The following is a 16,698-nucleotide window of genomic DNA, read 5'->3' as shown; positions in this document are numbered from 1 at the left end:
AGTGAGAGTGCTTGGTGATGCTAGCCTGAATAAGCTCGGAAAGATCAGCATGCTGAATTTAATGTGCCTGAATATTGCATGGTCGGTTTATTCTCGTCTTCTGTATCAAGTGATCTGTGGTCACCTCTTTCCCAGGAGACATGTTTTCCTATTCTCTTTACAGTATCTCCATCAGTACCGGTAATTTGTAGGTCCTGGGTATTGCGTATTGAGAGGGGTTTTAAATCATTGATTAATAGAAGAAAGTACACACGATCACCAGGACATTGAGGATGCCCTGACAATGGGACAATACCTAGTCATGACATGTCACTTAAAGACTCTGTGATGTGGTCCTCAGAATGAACAAAAGCCGTTTTACCGCAGTGTCAGTCTCCGGTGTGTAAAAATCTGAAGTCGGAGAGCAGCGTTTGAAGTTGCTTCTGTCAGGTGCAAAAGCAGCAAGTCGTTTCCCTCACACAGCTGTCCGTGAAGAAAGTTTAGGCAGAAATCCATCTTTCCATCCAAAGGCTTAGAGCCATGCACACAGCAGCCCTTTGCCATGCAGCAGTCGTGTCTGTTGTGGGCAACTGTCCTCTCAAAGCAAGGATTCTCTTGGGGATTTTTTTTTTTTTCAATTCGGTTTTCTGTTACAAAAAATTCTGTGCTTGTAAAAGGAGACTTTTTCCTTCTCACACTCTACAAAAGAACTAGCCAAGCTTCTTATTTATAAACACAGAGGAAGGGGGGAGGCAGAGGAAGGGAGGGAGAGGAAGAAGGAGAAGAAGAGAAGGAGAAAGAGAGAGAGAGAGAGAGAGAGAGAGAGAGAGATTGAGAAGGGAGGACGGTAGCTTGTGTTGAAGCAGAAAGAAGAAAGGGAAGATTAGGCTATGCACTCATGGGCCATCGAGGTTCTAACCCTTACTCACTGAAGCCTCACATTCTTTAATGTCGTGAGTGCAGGTGACATGCTGGAGCCTCACAGGTGGAGCTTAACGTGTCACCAGCCCGCTCATGATTGTATCACTCGAAGCTGCAGCCCTGCACACTCGTTCGGAATGTGTTCGGTCTTCTGGCTTGCTGTTCTTCAGACGTGAAGCAGGCATCTCTGTATTCCCCAACCCTTATTCCAGTGTCAGTTCAGCAATCTACCACCTGTCATAGGAAGGGTTGAAGACCTCAGATAGAAAGGTCTGGGGTTGCCTGTCATTGCCTCCTGAATGGAAGTGTGTGTGAGAGACCCAGTTCCTCCAGTTTGATGTGGCATAAGCACTCTAAGAGGACAGAGGCCACAAGACTCCCTCTGGGTCAAGGTTAGAGCTAGCTTAAAGTCCACTGTGGATCAGTTAGCGTCATCCTCCAGCCCTGCTGGATTAGCATGGAGAGTAAAACCCTACAGTCGCTCAGTCCTCACCAGGTGTTTTGTTTTGTTTTGTTTTCTCTTCTCTGTATCTGGTCCCAGAGATCTCACAAGCACCTCCCAAGTCTTTGAAGCTCAAAAAACAATAGTGAAGAAAATATTTATTAGTAAATATTTACCTGCAGTAAACCACCTTCTATACCTCTATAAGAGGGACTTCAAAGTTCGGCTATGAGTCTCTGCATCTACTTTGATACCCTGCTGAGTAGAGTCTTTCAGAGGCCCTCTGTGGTAGGCCTGTTCCCTGTTTTCTCCCTCTTCCATTGTCTGTCCCATTTGCCTTTCTGAGTGAGGACTGATCATCTTACCCAGGGTCCTCCTTCTTGCTTAGCTTCTTTAGGTGTACAGATTTTAGTATGATTATCCTATATTATATGTCTAAGATCCACTTATAAGTAAATATATACCATGTGTGTCTTTCTGCTTCTGGGTTACCTCACTGAGGATGATCTTTTCTAGATCCCACCATTTGCCTGTGAATTTCATGATTTCCTTGTTCTTAATTGCTGAGTAGTATTCCATTGTGTACATGTACCACAATTTGGGCAGAGTGCAGGGAATCTTAGAAGGGGAGACAGAAAGACCTGGAGGAGACAGGAGCTCCACAAGGAGAACAACAGAGCCAAAAAAATCTGGACACAGGGATCTTTTCTGAGACTGATATTCCAACCAAGGATGATGCATGGAGATAACCTAGAACCCCCTACTCATATGTAGCCCATGGCAGTTCAGTATCCAAGAGGGTTTCCTAGTAAGGGGAACAGGGACTGTCTCTGACATGAACTCAGGAGCTGGCTCTTTGATCACCTCCCCATGAGGGGTGAACAGCCTTACCAGGCCACAGAGGAAGACAATGCAGCTGGTCCTGATGAGACCTGATAAGATAGGGTCAGAGGGAAGGGGTGGAGGACCTCCCCTATCAGTGGACTTGGGGAGGGACAAGGGAAGAAAAGAGAGAGGGCAGGATTGGGAAGGGATGAAATAGGAGGCTACAGCTGGTTTACAAAGTGAATCAACTGTAATTAATAAAATAAATAAATAAATGTATTTTTTAAAAAGAGGGATTTCAAATACTCACACATACACTGTATGTCTCTATGACAAGGAAATAAAATAACCTCTCACTCAGTAGTCCATACAGATGGAGATTTTTCTGTGAAGTTAAAGAGACAAAGAGTTCTTAATCAGAGGGCTTTGGGTGGCTTCATGGAAGGACAGGCAGATTTTTACTAGCCTGCATTTGAGTGATTCAGTCTGTTCGACTGCAGTATGTGGTCTACGATGCCAGAGGGGGAAGGAAGAAAGTCAGGATGGATGATCACAAAGAAGCCCCAGGTTTCTTCAGAAACATAAAGTTTTGAGGGATGGATTACATGGTCTTTCAACCAACATCTCTGAGCCACATATTTTTGTTTATTGTGGAGATGATCCTGATTTTTTCACCTCAGTTTTCTCATCTGTAATATGGGGACAGTTAATTCCCTGCCCTCCCCACATTGGCTCATTCAGAGAAAAAAATAAATATAATACTCAACTTGTATTCAGTTGTCAATAAATGTCAGCTGTCTCTGTCACTGTGGCCATCATCTTCAACGTTCTCTGAAAAACAGGGAAGTCCAATGAACTATCCAAAGAAATCCAACTCCAGCATAGGGTACAGGGATTATTTCAGAACACAGAAAGTGCTTTCCCTCCTACTCCCAGTAATACACACAAATGCGCACATGCCTGTACACACACACACACACACACACACACAGAAATTCAAATAAATATGGACTGGAGAGATGGTTCAGCAATTAAGAGCAATAACAGCCCCCCCGCCCCATACACAACCAAAAATAAAACAAACAGGAGCTGGAGAGATGGTTCATTTCCATTCTCACTACCCACAAGCCAGCTAGCAAATGTCTGTGATTCTAGTGTCAGGAAACCCAGCATCCTCTTTTGTCCTGCGTGGGCACCTAACAGAGACAATACATACAGGCACTACACTCGTGCACATAAAATAGTTAAACAATTTTTAAAAATAAAATAACTCTTAGAAACATACTTGAGGCCAATGATAGCGGAGGTCTCCATGCCGATTACTCGACCTTAGACTTTCTCATGGTTTCACAGGTGTCTCAGAAAAGCCAGTCCAACCTGGCTTTTATCTGGGTGCGAAGGGGACCATTCAAACTTTAATCCCCTGAAGATTTTTCAAAGCTGCTAGAGTGACAGTATAGGAGAAAACTGGACCACTGGTAGTCAGCCATATTTGTTCTTCTCTAGAAAATCTCATCATTAGTGGGCTTCTGAACCTAGCTATTTTATTTAGTAGCACAAGAACATGAATGAAGATCTACAAATTTGCAGTCATCACTAGAAAGACTATGTTATGATAAATTGTCATGTGAGGATGGGTATATGGGGGACATGGTGATTTTCTTTAATGTTCTCATATTTCTGAAAATAGTCATCCCACTTCACCAAGAGCCAAACTCCATAAAAAGGGTAATAATTAAATTGGCTGTTCACTGTCTTCTGGTTCTTAAGCTGGATTGAACATTACTATCTCTGAAAGGTTTTTAAAAATATTGATGATACCCAGGCCCTGTGCCCAGAGCTTCTAAAATATCTGGTATGAATGGAACCTGAATATAGGCCATCATATTAAGCCAGTATCTTGTCTCTGCTGGTCATAAATTGGTATATCAAGGTCAGCCAACAGTTGCCTCTGCTTAATGGCTTTGATGCCTCAAGCTAAGACTTAATCTATGCAGTTTTGATACCCAGGCTGTCAGAAATGCCGTACTTGCTCAAAACTGTTTGATCAGTTCACATCTGCAGTTTATCTGCCTCTTCTGGGTGAACAGTAAATACTCCTAGTAGGGTGGGCAGCAGTCCCAAAGCTTCAGTGGCTCCGTATAGTGTTCTCTTCTCCCAGAAAGCAAGAAGAAGAAGAAGTGATTTTTTTTCTCTAGGCTAGGGTGTTTCTGACTCTTAGATAGATATCCATCCCTGCCTCTGCGGGCAACTGTATTGAAGTCAGAAATCTCACAGACCTCCAGTTTACTAACTAAGAATCACAACAACTGTCATAGGAAGTACAGATGTTTTAAAGAGCTTCCAGGCCTTGACCATTTGTTTATTCATTTAAGAGCTTGTGTGTAAATGGTTATCTCCCAGATACTGCTCTTGGCACTGAGGGATGAGCCAGGCAGCCTCTGCCTTCAGAGAGTGCACATTTTCATGTGAAAGGCAGACAGTTAGTACATGAGGGAAAACAGCAGTGGGAGAAAGAGATCCTACTGAATATGTAGGCAGCGAGAACTTCTCTGGGGAGGTGGCAACTTATTAGCTGTCATTAAAAGAAGTTGTCCAGGAAGTCATGTGTAGATCTCAGACAAAAATCATTCCAGGTAGAGGTAATGGGGAATTAAAAAAATAACCCATTCCATTCACTTTTTTTTTTTTTACACATTCCATGTTTAACATCTTGTCATTTTCATCAGGGACTAATGTCTATTTATGTACATGTCTGAGTGTATGTCTGTGCCCTACTTCTGTGCAGGAGTCCGTGGAGGGCAGAGGAGGTGTAGATCCCTGGGTCTGGAACTGGAGTTTAAAACAGTTATGATCAGCATTTTGGTGCTGGATATTGAAGCTAGGTTTTCTAAAAGGGTAGCAAGTGCCCTTAACCACTGAGGAATCTCTCCAGCCCCTGTAATAATTCCTTATACATGATTACAGTCTAAAAATCTAAAGCCTTTTCCATTCTTGTTCTATTTTTATTTGTACTGACAAGTAATAATTGTGTATAATTATGTAATATTTTAATGTGTATTTGTACTATATGATGGCCAGTTCAGGTTCCCTGGCATATCTATCCTGTCAAATAACAATCCTTTCTTTGCAGGAAATATTTAGACTTCAGTCCACTAGATATTTCAAGACATACAATACCTTATATGTAAGGGAACACCCACATCCCTCTCTTCTAACTGCAAGACTGGGTGCGTTGGTCACCCTCTCTCTGTGTTCTCCACCAGGCCTTGGGTAGCTGTGTTTTCACCAGGAGCTCCCCAGCCTCCATGAGAGATTTTTAGATTCTACAAATGCACAAGTTCATTCGGGTGATAGCCATTCTCTGTGTACTGTTTAATAGAATGCCCTCTGAGAACACATGTATTGTCACCAATGATCACATTTTAAGGTCACTAGAGAGTCTTACTTTGTCTTCTCTGCTTTGGAGCATTTCCCAGTATCTTTCCAACCCATATGACCTTGGACATATATCTTAACCATCCCAGATGCTCCATAAGCATGCTGGGAAAAAGAAGAGGCTGTTTTGTGCGGTCTGTTAACAGTGCAGGTGACTGACTCACAGGCTGTGTCATGCAGTTGAGTGGGTTCTGGAAGAAACCAGCTCTCTGTAGCCTCTTAGTACAATACCATATCTTCAGAGTTCGAACCACTGGGAGTTTCAACTGACTTGGATTCTCTGGTGAGAGCAGTACAATGATAAAGAGAGTGACTCAAATGAGCACGTAGGTGTGGGCTATCAGGAGCCGCCTTGAGAAGGAGCTGGTGGGTGTTTATTAGAGCAGGCGGGGCTTCAGGACCACTTCTGAAGCTCTCTGCAAGAGCTGGGTGAAGGTCTGGCTGTGACCGTGATTCTGCAACCACTTCGAGAATCAGCAAAACCTGTGCATCTACATGGTAACTTATCTCAGTGTGCACTGTGTACAGCTTAAATGTTCAGAAACGGCAAACTCTCTGGAGTTATTCATGCTAACTCTTCAGTAGCTGAAATGTGCAACTGAGCAATGCTGGTGTTAACAATCGGTGTTTGCTTCACATTTCTAGAGCAACTCTGGTTAATGAAAACTAGAAGCAAGTTGTGTGTTTGTGTGTGTGTGTGTGTGTGTGTGTGTGAAGGGTATCATGCATATAACAGATTCTAAAACACTAGCAAAACAGGATTTTGCTATGGACGATGAATAACATGGTCTAGAATTGATACCATTTCAGAAATAATTTAAGATTTATCAAGAAACTCAAAATTGCAATACTCAAGTTTTTCTTTTGCCCCCAAACAAAGTGGCAAATAAGGGGAAGATAGTTTTGTGCAAATGACAGAGGCTTCCCGAGAAGGATTTTCAGCCACTTGTTACATCAGAGACAGACAAAGCACGCTGTCATAACTAATGACATTGACAGGCTGAGATTCAGCTACAGGCTTACTTATTTGCTTCAAGATCTTTTTTGCTGTTGGAAATTGTGACACTGACTTTAGTTCCTACATATAACACTTGTGTCAGATTTACCAACAGAACAAAACACAGTGCCTTCGCTAAAAGTATTCTCTTAGAAAACCAGATTTGAATGAAGAACTCAGAATGTCCTTGGAGTCTCCTTCATGCTTCTATGTAAATACAAATGCTAGTAAATTATAATGGTCTGTTTAGTGTTTTCTTATGGGCCTTGGAATTGATGTATCAGGAAGAAGATGACCTCAGAAGTATTTATTATTACTTGATGTGTTTAAGTTAAAAGGAACACATTTACTATAGACTGCTATTCTGTACTGAATAGCCCAACATTCCAAGGGTTTATGACAACTGAAGTCATGGCATCTGTTTGAGATTTTGTTTAAAATATATATAAAATATATATTTTGTTATTATATATTCCAGTATTGTAAATAATATTATATTACTATATTTTAGCATAATATATATCTGTAAAGTATATAATATAAATTTTGTGTTTTGGGATCTGTTTGAGAATCTTGTTATAAATTCTTTTTCTTTTCTTTTTATTTATTCTTCTCTCATATAATACATCCAGACCATAACCTCCTCTTTCAACTCTCCACCTAGTCCCCTGCTACCTCCCCTCTTCCCCAGACCCACTGCTCTTCCATTTACCTTCAGAAAAGAAGAGGCCTCCCAGCAATATTAACTAAACACAATGTAACAAGAAGCAATAAGACTAGGCACATATCCTCGTATTAAGGCTGAATGAGGCGACTCAGGAGGAGGAAAAGGGTCCCAAGAGCAGGCAAAAGAGTCAGAGACACATTAAGGTGGGAGGAAGTTTTCTGGGGTTTGATGTGAGCCTGATGCTCAAGGCTCACAGTATTCCACCCATTTGTTTTTCCCATGGACTCAGTGATGGATGAACTGCGAAGAACTGTATGGAGAACAAGATGATGGAGGCAGAAATGACGGCATTTTACTTTGAGGTTAGCGCTTTCTGTATTATTTGGAATTCAGCTTTTCCCTATGAAACCTACCTAGCAAAACAAATATCAGATTCTCAAGGGAGAAGACTTGGACTGGGGTTTTGCTCATGACACAAAATAAGATCTCTTGGCGTGTTATTATAGCCGCATCAACAGTGCATCTAATAGAATCGATTTTTCCTTCTGTGACTTCACTATGCCTTTCTGGACTGACTCAGAGCATTATCTTTTTCTAGAACAGGATACATAAGCAATGAGGAAAGTTAAGAATAGCAACAATATATCGATCATTTGCCATTTGTCAGGACTATATAAAGTCCTTTTTCATTCATTCACTCATTCATCAAATGTGTATTGAGGTTTTTCCAGGGTCACATATTCATCCCGACTCTGGATAAAGAGATGAGCAGACCTGTTGGGCACTACACCGTCCTGCCTTTGTGTTCCTCAGTGTTATTCCCCTTCCTGGCCTTTGTGTTCACCAGTGTTCTTCCCCCTTCCCCAAAAGAACAGTGCCATTTTGACCTCTGAAGAAGACTCCTTTACTGACAAAGTTGTGAGAAAGTTCTAGAGTAAGACATCCTGGTCAGACTTTTCTAGTGAACTCTTTTTGGGCGGTATAATGGAAGGCAGGGAACCCTACTGCTATTATGACTCAGTGTCCTCAACTGAAAGTTAGAGATGTAAAGAGGCAATATGACAGCTGGACGAGGGAACAGATAGACGATGGTTGAGAACATCTGTGGGGATTCCAGTATGGGGGTCCAGATATTGTTATAGTCCAGAGGATCAGTCCTCTGCTGAGAAGGTCATCCTCTCTGACCATGCGCACAACTTCAACAGGGATGCACACGAATGGGTAAAGGGAGGAGGGGAACAGTCATGTAGCCAGCTAGATCCACCATGATGGTGACCATTGGGGTGACACTCCACTGTCATTAGTGGACTTCTATTGGGTTTTGAGTTTTCTTTTCAAGGCTATCTATCTGTCTATCTGTCTGTCTGTCTGTCTATGTATCTATCTATGTATCTATCTATCTATCTACCTACCTACCTACCTACCTAACCTGAACCACATCAAATTTCTTTGCTACAATTGTGAACAAATCTTTGTGCACCAGTACAACAGTGCCCTCACTTCACTGAGATCCCAGAGCCTTGCAGTAGAAGTCACTGCCTCTGCACATCAACAGAATTACAGTCAGGGGCAGGTGACCTAAGGGTGATGACATTTTTTGTGTGTGTTCTCTTCTCTTGGTTGTAATCTTTCTAATCCTTTTAAGCCTCCATTGGCAAGGCCTCCACTAGAACATGACATAGCAGGAATTGGGGGTCTGGATAAACAGGAGGTGTCCCCACTTCCCAGACCCAAACAGTGTGGTCTAAGCCAACTTTTGATACTTTTTGAAGGGGAAGTAGCTAGATGGAACTGAAAATTAATCAGGCATAGAACCCTTGCCCCAGCCAAGATGGGAACCAGAGATTCGGTGGCTCACGCCAGACTGAGAGGGAAACCCAAGTAATTGTCAGGGCTCTCCAGGCCTAGAAGACCCTATACCAGCTGTCTTACAGTATCTGACCATATTCTCCCTGTCCTAGCATCGTACTGAGCCAGCTCAGCATATATCCATATGGCTTATTCCTCACTTTCTGCCTTACCATTGATACTTTTCTGAGGCCTAGGCCACAGTCTTAATAGCCCACGCCGGCCTGGAATGGCATGTGCTACCATGCATGGTTTCTATGGCACTTGGGGTGGAACCCAGGATTCCTGCAGGCCAGCAGGCTCTATCGGAACAGTGTCACACCCCCAGCCTCTAGCGCCATGAATTTTCATTTACCACACCTAAAGTGACATACTAACCCATTCTCCTCTCCGCTTTGCCTTCAGAACAGTCACAAGGCGGCATTTTGTGTGTTTGTGTGCTATTCGTGGTCCAAGCTCCTCCCTAGAGTGCAGGCTTCAGGAATGCTACTCTCTCCAGCCTGTGCTGGGTCTGCCCTCGGAGCATAGGTCATAGCACAGGACCCCATCTGTAAGCGGAAGCACAGTGGGCTGCAGTTCTAAGCACCTGACTATAGTTACCCCATTACTTGGCAAGGGCTGGGCAGAAATAGCAAACCTAAGCTGCTTAAATAAGGGAGAACTTTCCATGAAAATAACAGAGGTTTTAAGGCAAGATACCCATTAAGGAAAAGGAGAGGTTGAGCTCAGGACCCATTTATTCAAAAATATCTTTAAACACCTCCTTCCGAGCAGGAATGTTAAAGGGAATTACAGACTGATCTCATCATAGTAATGCTAAACTGTAATTACAATACTTTCAATATTGACCTTCAGATCTCATGTCTGCTTTAAAACTGTGGAGATAGCTGGAAATTAGATTAATTACCCAAACTGAGTTCCATTTCTCTTTTGCTTCATAGGCATCTTGCCCTAAAAATGCTGCTACGGACCACTCTCCTCAAATGCTTACTAACTTCTGTTGAAAAAAAAAAATGGTTTTTCAGTTCTGGAATATTTTAAAAATAAAATTTGAACTAAAAGCCCTACCGTCCAATGTCCGAATGAATAAGCAGTAAATCTGAATTATTGATGAGAAAGAGAGTGGATGGTGTGTTTTATATTCTCCCTTTGAAAGGAGGCACTCCATGTGTGTGGTCAGCAAAATGGTGCACTAGATAACTAAGCATATTATTAATAACAGTAAGGATTGTGCAGCCTCGAAAGAATTGAACTGTCTTTGAGAGTGTGTTACCTTGTGGCCACATTCTTTCAACGGTATCATTTCCTGGCATTATTCTCCTAATTAAATAACAAAGGAGAGAATCAAGTTTGCTCATGTTTTAAGTGTATATGTGCAGGAGTGTGTGTGTGTGTTTGTGTGTGTGTGTACATGTGCCTCTGTGTGCCTGTTTGTGGAAGCCAAAGGACAACCTTGCCTATTATCTTCAGAAATGGTGTTCACTTCCTTTGAGAAGCTCCCTCTGCCCAGAAACTCACAAGGGATGCCAGGGTGTCTGGTCAGCAAGTCACAGACATCTTCTGTCTCTGACTCTCTAGCACTGAGGTTGCAATCATGCCACCTTGCACTTTCACCTAGGTTCAGGGGATCCAACTCAGAGTGCCTTCAGGGCAAACATGTCACTGATTAAGTGTCTTTGCTTCAAGTGTATCACAATTTGGGTACAACTGGATACATACGTTTGTTGCAAAGGAATGGCGGGGAAAGCTGCTTGATCTTTGGAGGCAGACAGATAGGGTTACTCTTTATTGATGAATTTCCCCACAGGAAAGAAGAAAATACAAATTCGTTGGGATGAAGACGATCAGCCAGTGGAGGGTATCGTGATAGGTCATGTGGTGGGGCTTTAAGGAGTACACTTCACAATTACGCTGGAGCAAGTGAGATAAAGGAGGGGGTACTTATCCATAGGAGTGGTGGAATGGGAGACATCGTTCCAACCTCCTAGGCTGGTAGAGCAGTGAAATAGAAACACAGAAATGAAGAAATGCCTTGCTTTGCTCTGGCTCTATTTTATAGGGGACTGAAAGTGGTTGTCAGCTAGTATTCCAGGATAAAAGGAGGCATTCTTGAGGGATAATTATGGAGTTACAGTTTTACACGTTAAGAAAGTATTCACCAAGTGAAGCAAAGACAGGATGGTTCCCCAGGAGGAGTGTACAAGAGGCCAGGAACGCCGTGGAGGGTGATTCTGGGGAGAAGATATGATGCATACCAAAACTGGCCTTACATTAGGAAGGAGTTTGGAATACACCCTCAAATGGCAGCATTTTGGGGAGATCAGAGCTCTGTCACTTGATCAGACTGAAAGTTCTCGGTGCTCATATTGTGACTCGCGGCTAATGCTGCCAAGGGGGAAACAGACAAGAAATGGTCTCAGCGTCCCAGACAGTGAGAGTACCTGGATCCTTGAAGCACGCTAATTGCCTTCTAGTTATTCTTCTGCCTTTCTAATAAGGGACGACATTAAAATAGGAAGGCAATCATCTGGAGGATATATTAGGTTCTTATTCAATGGGCCTTGTGGGAGAGGAGCATGCGTTAATGTGACTTGCATAAGATCTTCGTGGTTTTCTAGGATCAGGAATCTAAAACCAGATCTCCAGGCACTGCTCTTTGTGCTCTGTGGACAAAACAGAGTCTTGGAGTTATAGGTGGGTATTATTTATACGACTATTCTGCTTTGGTGCCCTCCACATTCCAAACAAGAAGATGAGAAATCCAGAATCCAGTCATGTCTAGTGCCGCATCTAGAATATTCTAGGCTATTCCAGAGGCAGAATGATACAGCTCTTATTATTTGTTACTTTCTTCATATGTAAAAAGAAAATAAAATTGTAGATAAGTGGCTCTTGGGACATACATACAACACACATACACACGGAAATTTGACTTCTTCTTCTTCTTCTTCTTCTTCTTCTTCTTCTTCTTCTTCTTCTTCTTCTTCTTCTTCTTCTTCTTCTTCTTCTGGTTTTCTCAAGACAGTTCCTCTGTGTAGCCCTACCAGAACTCACTCTGCAGACCAGGCTGGCCTCAAACTCAAAGATCCACTTGTCTCTACCTCTCATGTGTTGGGATTAAAGGTGAGCACCACCATTACCCAGCAGAAATCCAGTTATTACTACTAAAATATTCTTATGGGATAACATTCTCAAAGTTGGCCATCTACAAAGGAAAAGCTCAATGTGTCATTTCACTTAACCATCACAGCATGCCCTAGTCTTTCTGTAGCACAGTGGTACATGCTCAGTGGTCCATGCTGAATAGATGCAGGATGAAGGTTAGATGAGAGAAGCAGAAATGAAGGAGGCAGCAAGGGGATGAGACACACCCCTCCCACCCCGACCTGGAAGAACAGACTTCAAACATTGCACATACCACTTCATCCCCAACTGGACAGAGTGTGGTATTTGGACTCATCTGTATGCAAGAGAGGCGAGAACATCACCTTGTTCTAAGTGGTCTTATGCCCAGGTACAAAAATCAGGATTATCTTAAACATAGAGGAAGATAAAGTGGATATTCAAAGACCAGTGGTGATTTCTATGCAACTGACAAGATGCATCCTTCAAATAAAAGACGTGTCCAGTCAAGTCCTAGTTTTACACCTGTTAAGTGGAAGAAGCTAATGAAGCCTGAAAGCACATATCCCAGGATTCCAGTCTGGCTACTGTTTCTGGGTCAGTTGGTTGTACTGGAGCTCAGTCAGGTTCCTCTCTAGTCAACTTGTAGATTCGGATGTTTGCTGTCTGTGATGATTAAAATCAGCTGTCAACTTGACAGAATCTAGCATCACTTAGGAAACAGATTCCAGGTAGGGTATGACCATAAGGGATTTTTCTAGGTTAGGCAAATTGAGAAGGGGTTAGACCCACATATATGATGGGTGGCACCATTCTATGGGGTGGGGTCCTGTGCTGAGTAAATGGGGGAGAGGGGAGAAAGCAGTTGAGCACCAGCTTCCTTCTCTCTCTGCTTCCTGACTGCAGGTGGCTGGGTGACCAGCTCCCTCAGCCTCCTGCTACTGTGACTTCCCCACCACAACGCACTGTGATACAAAACTAAGCGTTCCCTTCCTTAAGTTGCTTTTGTCTGTCGGACATTTTGTAAAAACCATGAGAAAAGTAACTGACGCCTCGTGGGCATCTCACACACTGCTTTCTGGTTCTGGGGCTGCTGTCCATTTGGGTAGTTTGCTCGGTTTTGTAGATGCTTTAGTAACAGATCACTGGACACTGAGCACCATCTGGATCCTCCGCAGCTACTGTGCAGGGCTTGTATTATCTAGAATAATCCATCGACACTCTGTTACTGTAGGTACTGCTGAAGCATTGTCAGCCTTTCCCACCCTTCACTGGCATGACAGCCACCCTGATGGACGGGTGGGCTGCGCTGTTGAGTGTCAAGCAGAACGTAGAACGCTAACTGGCTATAGACTTCAAGCTTAGCTTTGAGCAAGTCTTAGGCATTCCACTGTGAAAAAAAAATACTGTACAATGATGGTTAGTGGGCAATAGAGAAAAAACTAATTTTGGCTTTGTACCCCGGGTCCCACCGAGTTAGTAGTTTATCGGTGTTAGGAAGTTGTCTTCATTTCTGCCTCATGTTTATCTTCTTCACAGAGTAAATAAAATAATGCTATCCTTTAGGGTCTTTCAACTTGAATAAACATGTACTTAAGGCATGTAGGAACTCAACAAATGGCTGCTATTTATGTAGCCCCTCTCTGTGGTGAACCCTTACATTCTGTAGAGCCTATTAACAATTGGTGGTCTTTATGACTGTATCATGGCCTTCTGACATAATTTTTTAGAACTTCTAGGTAATAGGTTCACCCCATGTTTCTACTATTGACATGTTTTTATTTTACTTAGACTTCATAGAACCTTCAAGTCCTATGATCCTTCAGGGCTTCTTTTTCCTGAAGCCCTACAACTATAATCCACTTATCTTGGCTGTCTCTGTAAGAAAAAAGAGTAAATATGTTCTTTTTTGGCTAGGAAAACCTTTTTGTTCTTTGATGACAACTAATCGGTTCTCGCTCTATGACCAGATCTACTCCCGATGACTAACAGATGTGACTTTTCTCTAGATTATCTGTTCAAAAGATACCGATAGAATTCCTGCCTCCCATAACTCATGCCCAGCTGACTTAGTTATTCCCCCCTTTACCTACCTCTTCCAGCAGGTCTAAATCACCATGCTACCACTGATAGCAAAGTCTACTCCATCCTTGGGGAAAGGCAGGCTTTGTGATACAAAGGACCTGCCCACATCAGCCGGTCGGTAGCAAAACTGGATTGGAACGCCAAGAATCCTGGCCCTAAGTGTCTCCCCTCCCCCATTCTTGCCTTATGTTTGTTGTTGTGGGTCTTTTCGTTTGTTTATTGGATAATTGCTTTGAGCTTTCATGGGATTAATAGTGTAATTAATGTTATAATGACTTTACTATAATGGAGGTCTCTTTCCCCTTCCTGCTTGTTTTAAAGCGGTCCAGAAAACTATAGGCTAACTACACCAACTACCAGCCTCTCAGGGAGGATGCTAAAAGATGATCTAAAAGTGAAAAAGGCAACAGAAACCAAACCAAGCAACAAACAACACACTTGAACCTCATACATGGCAGTACGTTTATTCCCGTGGCTCTCCTCGCTTCCTTTCTTTTCCTGTTTCAATCAGAGCACTTATTTTTCAAATACTTTTAATTCACTTATCCATTTTGTCCATTATCTGATTCTTTCCACCAAAATTCAAGCTTTATAGAAACAGAAATTTGTTTATGTCTTAATCCCCAGAGCAGCAGGGAATAGGAACACAGAAAGTATCTGCTGAATAAATACTAAATATCAACGCTGAAGCAATTACATCATCATATGAACATAGGAATTTATGCCTATTGTTCTCATCTTCGCTATGACTCCCCGCCTCTTCTTTCTCTATACATAACCCTAGTGAGTGCCATGTGTCCATGAAGCCTCGGCTCTTCAGGATTTTGATTCCTATAGGAATCCTAGTGATCTGTAAAACCCTCCTGCCTCTTCCTCCATTCCTCCTTACTACCTCGCATTTAACTCTCTCACCATATTTACTGCAGTGTGGTTCAGTAGCCTTCTAACACAATCAGTAATGTCCTTAGAGTCAGGGATCCTATTCTCTTCCATCTTTGTTCTCCATCACTGAGCATTGTACCTGACAAAGTATAAAACAAAGAGCTAATAATGAATTATAGATGCTGTTTTTAAAGCTAGGCATGGTGGCACACATGTATAATCCCCAAACACATGAGGCTGATACAAAACAAACAAACAAACAAACAAGACTTATAAATTTGAAGCCAGTCTGGACTACAAAACAATGCTTGTTTAAAAAAATACAGTTTCTATGAACATTTGGAACTACAAGAGTAGGCAGTAAGCACTGAAAAGATCTAAAGATGAAAGCTCTTCATTCAGACAATGAAGAGCTTTATTCTCCAGACCTGTCTCTGACAATACTAGGGAAATCAGAGGCCTTTCTTAGGGAATCTTAGTCCCATTAATAAAATAACTTAAAAAAGGACTCAAATGGAAGCTTAAGGATAATTTTATTAGTGTTTAGAAGATAACCCCTCAGGTGAGGCAAGCTGTAAATCTCAGCAGTTTCTCAGGGAAAGGAGAATGTAGGAGAAGGAAGGAAGCTGCCCTGCTTACTTGAAGAAGGTATGGAGTTCACACACGCTGAAGAAGCAGCCACAAGGCAGTGGTACTGGTGGGAGGTGCTTTAGAAAAGCAATAAGGAAGCCCAAGGTATCAGAAAAAAAATTAAAGTTCAGGCCAGCATCTGAACATAAAGAAAAAAAGGATGAACAGAAAATAGTTACATATGTCTGAGAAAAGACATCATGGCTGCTCAGGGACTGTGCTAGGGACAGGAGTTCTGGGAAGGAAAAATACAGTATTTCATTAAAGGATCGGTTGCTCTGTTTATCTCTTTAGCATGTCTTAAGGGAGGCCTGCCTTCTCAAGGGTGGTCCCTTAGCCAGGTGATTGACCAGGCCCAGCTGGAATGTTAGGTCTCCATTCAGACAAGAGATTCTATTCTCTTGAGGAGGAGTTTTCTTTTCATGGTCCCTGTTTGTACTCTAATATAAAGAGGTTTCATCAAATAAAGCAATGAAGGTGTTTTCTATTAAGCACTCTCTAGTGACAGAGGAGAAATGATAGGCAAAGTCATCAAGTTAAATAATATAGTAGGAGTGACACGTGTTAGGAAGAAAATGGTAAAAGAGGAGGGGGGAGAGGAGGGCCAGGTAGATATCTTTTCGACAGTGGGAGGCAGGCTTCCTGAGAAGACACGATGCTTGCAGACTGGAGCCCTACAGTGAGCAACTCACTGCACTGAGGCTCAAGAATTTCAAAAATAGAGCTCTCTAGTGAGAAGACTAGCACATCAACCAGAGTACAGGAAGTGTGAGAGCAGCAGGGATAAAATGGGATACCAGTGGGCTCTGCGAACAGAGATAGCTGACTTTCCAAATGCTATGTAAATGTCACCATCGCCAT

The 16,698-nt window shown here is 42.5% G+C and overlaps 1 protein-coding gene across 2 annotated transcripts in view; it reads left to right on the top strand.

Moving 5' to 3' along the window:
- Rcan2 (regulator of calcineurin 2) overlaps window positions 1-16,698 on the top strand; it is a 212,208-nt gene that overhangs the window by 130,215 nt on the left and 65,295 nt on the right. The window lies entirely within an intron of this gene.

This window comes from Meriones unguiculatus, chromosome 16 (genome assembly GCF_030254825.1).
Source record: "Meriones unguiculatus strain TT.TT164.6M chromosome 16, Bangor_MerUng_6.1, whole genome shotgun sequence".
In the NCBI taxonomy this organism is placed as follows: Eukaryota; Metazoa; Chordata; class Mammalia; order Rodentia; family Muridae; genus Meriones; species Meriones unguiculatus.
Note: the sequence above shows the minus strand (reverse complement) of the source record. Positions and strands in the feature narration are given on the sequence as shown.